Below are 5,533 nucleotides of genomic sequence, written 5' to 3' on the forward strand. Positions count from 1 at the left end.
TAATTAAAACATAAAGAGAAAAAAAATGATTACATAGTAGTGATTAAAGGGGTATTATATAATTTTTTTGTTTATATTACTATCATATATCTTATAATCTCTCTCTCTCTCTCTCTCTCTCTCTCTCTGTGTCTCTCTGTGTGTGTGTGTGTGTGTGTGTGTGTGTGTGTGTGTGTCTGTGTCTGTCGGATGAATCACAATTCTGAAACATTAGTTTAGCCTTGAATCACGAGTTTGTGTTGTTATTTTGCAAGTCAATTAATATATAAAGTTAAAGGTTAATATAATGTATTAACAAGATTGAATGGAAAAATAATTGCACACGTATTGGGTTTTCAAAACCATATACTCAGGGCTCATTATAAAACTTGAAATTCTTGACTGAACAAAAAAAATACAATCATTTGTAAGTAATGCTCATCCGTTTTTAAACTGTTGTTCAGTTTTCGTGATACACTCATCCGTAAATATTTCCTCCAAAAAACGGCGCAATGATTTTAATAGAAACATATGATATCAAATGTGTAATAATATAATTGTTGATTAATGTTTTATTCATCAAGTAAAACTTCTTGATAGACGACGTTGGAGGTGTAGACTACTCCGACATGATTGAATTGTTTCACAGACTTTACTAACACTTTCGTATTGTCCTGTGATAAACCAATAATGAAAAATTATTTCAATTTATCATTAAAAAACAAAATTATCGAATATTTCTTTCATATTAATAAGGTTCAATGTTTATTTTGTATGTTTATTAGATTTTTATGCAGTTAAATTCAAAGCTTTGAAAACTGGTACTTCTATCATATTTTTGTTTTTGACTATATCAGATTTTTATGGAGTTAAACATAAAGCTTTATCATATTTTTATTTTCAACTTCAAATTTCCCCCTTTGGCCACGGAGGTTCAAATGCGGTGACTCCGGGCTATCTGTAAAAGCAGGTGGTTGCCTAGGATTAGTCGGCTTGCATAACAGGTTGGATATCCAGGTTAATCAAAAAAAAAAAAAAACTTCAAATTTCTTTAACATATTCTGGTTCGGAACTAAAACCAAACTGATATTGGGCATTCCTAAAACTCGATTATATAAACCCTTTCAGAAACCCGATTTCATATGTTCGTTTTTTATAATACAAACGAATCACATAGAACCTAAATTATGATAGGATGTATTGACGTATATTTGAGAAACATAATTACCACAAAGATCACATTATAATAGAAAGGCCTAAACCGTTGGTTGTTGGTTTTTATAGAAAAAATTAGGTACAAGTCCATGAGGAACAAGGGAACAACAAAATAAGAAATTTGACCTGTTGTTATTTAGCAAGATGAAATCGAACTCAACTCCAAAGTTTTTGCTCGAAGAAAATCAGATATTGAACTCCATAGATGAAATCGAACTCCAAATCGTTGATGGTTCGTGCCTTCGTGGTGCCCAATAGGCCGTGGCCCGTGGTTGGAAGATGGCCGAAAGTTGAATGGAATGATAGGGTTGGGGTGGACTTACATGTAGGATCTAAAATCCTTTCGGATATTGTTGCTTCAAGTTTTAGTTTACTTCAAGAGAAGAAGAACTTTGAATTTGAATTTCGTTTCAAAACATGAAACAAACAAAGTGTCAAACAACTTTAAGAAAACCAAACATATCTTTTTCATGTAACTTTAAGAATCTATTTATTCAATTTTCAAAATAATTAAGGATTTATTCATTAAAAAACTTAAGAACGTAATCAATCAAATTACCATGATTGGTTGGATTTTTTTTACAAACATTACCCATTATTGAAAACCCAAAATCCAAAGTGTTGTAACTTGTAAGAAACCAAAATGAAAAAATATAATATATATATATATATATATATATACATATATATATATATATATGGGGTTACCTCACCCTAAAAACGCAGTAGCAACACATTCATATTGTCTCAAACACTAATTGGAACTATATCTATATCAGAGCAGCCTCGGAGACGGGTTCCGACGAGGCTCTACCTTTTTCCGATCTTCATATCCACTTATTTTCTATGTATTTTGATCGACCTCACAACATACGAATTTCTGCCATGGAAGATGGGGGAGCTCCATATGTTTCTGTGGATTCGTTTTTCTTTCACAAACCTATAAAAGATAAAATTCCATCGTGCGATCTTGCTCTCATTGTTGGAATCGGCGGTCTCGGAATACAATTTCAAATTATATAAGGTAAAATCTGATTCCCTTTTATTTATTTTTCAATTTGCTTAACATTCATAATTAGAGTTCAATGTTACAATATTTTAGGGGTTTTTCTAACCCCACCCCCTCCTATGGGTGCATGTGAGGGGGGTGAGATTGTGTAGGGGGTGAGTATGTGAGGGTGAGAGTGAGGGAAAGTTGTGAGGGTGAGAGTGAGAGTGAGAGTGAGAGTTGGTGTGAGGACGGGGTGAAAAGTGATGTAGGGGGGTGAGGATATCAACCCCCTATTTTAGGGGTTGATATTCCTAATCCCCGTCATCACTTTTCAAGATATGACTATTTCTCTATAAGCAATTAATGGATTTTTTTAAATTTTAATTTCAAATTTATAATTTATACTCCTATAATTAGTTAATTAATTTATTTTACGTCATTTTATTTTAAATTTTTCATTTTACACTCTTATCAAATTAACATATATAATCGTATATCAATTAAAATATATTTAAAAAATACGTTTTTATTTTGACAAGTTACACCATTATAATCATCTTGATAAATACCTTCGAAATGAGCCTAATATTGAATAGTTTTTGGCTTAATTATATTATTATATATACTACGAAAAATAATTTTAATATTTACACTTTATACTCTTATAGTTATTTATTTAATTTATGGTACATCATTTGTTTTTTCAATTTTCGTTTTATACCATTATCATATTAAAATACATAATTTTATATTAACTAAAATACGTTTTAACATGTCACATTAAATTCAATCTCATATCCATCAAGTAACATGTCATATTATGAACAATGATACATATATTTTGTACAAAATAAATTAAGAAAATATATTTTAACATGTGTACCCGTTTACATAATTGTAAAAGTAATCTGATTTGAAATAATGTAAAGTTACTAATTTGAAATAAAGTAAATTACTGATTTGAAATAAAGTAACAAAAATCGATATATATATATACACATGTTGTGTAAAAAGATGTGGTTGATGCTGTTGTAGATATTCACAAATCTGTCTGACTTGTAAAAATTGTGATGAAGACTGTGCGGATTGCATTAGTTTTTCTGTATAATATGTATGTTGTTGTTCTTCATCTGAAGACTGTGAGGATTGCATCAGTTTTCCTGTATAATCTGTATGTTGTTGTTCTTCATCTGAAGATATACTCAAGAATGACCCTATGGTTGTAAAGGTTTTTTCAATATTTTAAAATCTTTATCTGAAAAAACATTTACAACCATAGGGTCACTTAATCAGAAGAAATTAGATTTTTTAAATCTTGAATTCACTAAAAAGACTAGTAGTAATACTCCAATAGAAAATTGTAATTTTATTTGTAGATTTCCTAAAAATTATAAACATCTCTTACACTCGAAAAATATACATTTAAACGGAATAACAGACTTAATAATTAATCTTGGAACAAACTTAGAACAAAAAGCTAAAAGAAATAATCAAAACTTAGATAGGATATATAGTCTTATAGATAAGAAAACAGAATTAATTAGTAAGATAACAGAAAATTTAGATTATATTAAAGCACAAAATAATCAAATTATAAACGACTTAAGAGATATTAAAAACGGTCTATTAGAAAAACAAGATATAAAGCAAAAATCACACGTTTACAATAAAAGAAGAGGATATAGAAAAACTAGTTAGTGGCTTAAGTAAAATAAATATTAGTGAAGAAAAACCTAAAAGTAAAATAACACCCTATAAACATTGGTTACCACGAAAATGAATAATCAAAATAGAAATTTTCTTGGACGAAGTAGAACATTACACGAAAGTAGAAACTCTACAAGTAATATACAAGATATAATAAATTCAGATAGTTTTATTAATAAAATTATAAGACGAAGATCAGGAAGTAATAGTTCACAACAAGTTATCCAATTAGAAGAAGAAATAGATCTAGATAGAAATATAAATCTATATAATCAACACCAATTGGATATTTTAAATCCAAGAGTATTATATCAAAGAGGAGTTCTTAATATTAATACAATACTAATTTGAAGCAGTCGTGAGGAAAGTTTGAGAGTACTAGATAAAACAGAAACAGTAGAACTATTTTCACCAGAAACAATACAAAAGACAAAACAAACAGGAAAACAGTTTGCCCATATAGGCTTAGTAATTATAGGAGTTAAAGCATTAGGACGAAAAAATTTAGGAACAAAATTATTAGCATTATTATTAGATAAAAGTTGGAAAACAGATTTAAAGAAAGCAATAATCTCTGGCATGGAGGTTGATCTTAGTCAGAATACAGTCTTATTTTATTATACCACTGGAATTCTAAAAGATATTAATGACCTTAGAAACATAAAAATAGCGCTACAAACTAAAGGATATGAAAATTACGAAGGCAATAATATAGTTATAAGTATAGGAGTGTTAGGTAAGGCAAGTAACAGATCAAGAATGAAGTATAAAGTAAATATTGAAGGAATAGTGAACACTATAGCATCAAAATCAATACATATGATTAATCCAGAAAGAATAGATCCTGAACAATTAGCAGGACTAGAATTGAAATTAGACAATTTGCAAGACCAAGAAGATGAAGTGTTAATACCTCAAAAAAATGTTATATATGAAGATATACATGGTACACAAAGCATAAGATTTATAAATTATACAAAAGATATACCAAAGGAAATAGAAGACAACAATAATATAAATACAGATTGTAATTTTATGAATATTGAATATGATACATAACCTATATATGATACAGAAAATGAAGAAGATGGTGAAAAACTGATAAATCTCAGATTCGATAAATTTGAAGAAGAAGAATATGATTATAGTTTAATTGACTATTTAGAAGAAAATATAACTAATAATGAAATAAATACAACTTTTAAAACAGAAGAAACTTGTAACGCCCCAACCCACACATTGCATGTAATACATATTTCATACCAAAGAAATAMRTATTCAWATACATTCGGGTCCACTAGTACAAGAAATCTACTATKACCAAACACAAGGTCCAAAAATTCCAAATACAATCTTGTACTAATCATCAGAGCTACGCATCAAAAGCAAATCTTCACCCAAAATGCACGTAAGAAAAACACTAAATCCTTTCCTTTCCTTTACCTTATACACTTCCTGCAATACATATTTTAAAATCACAAAACGAGGGTTAGACTGTAAAGTCTAGTGAGATACCCTATTCATGTCATTBHAGGRTGAAGGATCACCAAAACCTTTACAAAATCAAGTATTCATATAAATAACAAATATATGAATCCATAATACCAAAATACCAAGTCATTTCTCAAATTCAAGCTATCA

General features: G+C 28.9%; 1 long non-coding RNA gene across 1 annotated transcript in view; it reads left to right on the top strand.

Annotated features, from left to right (window-relative positions):
* Nucleotides 1-1,952: 1,952 nt before the first annotated feature.
* LOC112504464 overlaps nt 1,953-5,533 on the top strand; it is a 7,622-nt gene continuing 4,041 nt past the window's right edge. Inside the window, exon 1 of the long non-coding RNA XR_003068211.1 lies at nt 1,953-2,218. This is a non-coding gene — a long non-coding RNA (uncharacterized LOC112504464). The remainder of the gene's footprint in view (nt 2,219-5,533) is intronic.

Source organism: Cynara cardunculus, unplaced genomic scaffold (assembly GCF_001531365.2).
Source record: "Cynara cardunculus var. scolymus isolate 2C unplaced genomic scaffold, CcrdV1 Un_Scaffold_5666, whole genome shotgun sequence".
Classification (NCBI taxonomy): domain Eukaryota; kingdom Viridiplantae; phylum Streptophyta; class Magnoliopsida; order Asterales; family Asteraceae; genus Cynara; species Cynara cardunculus.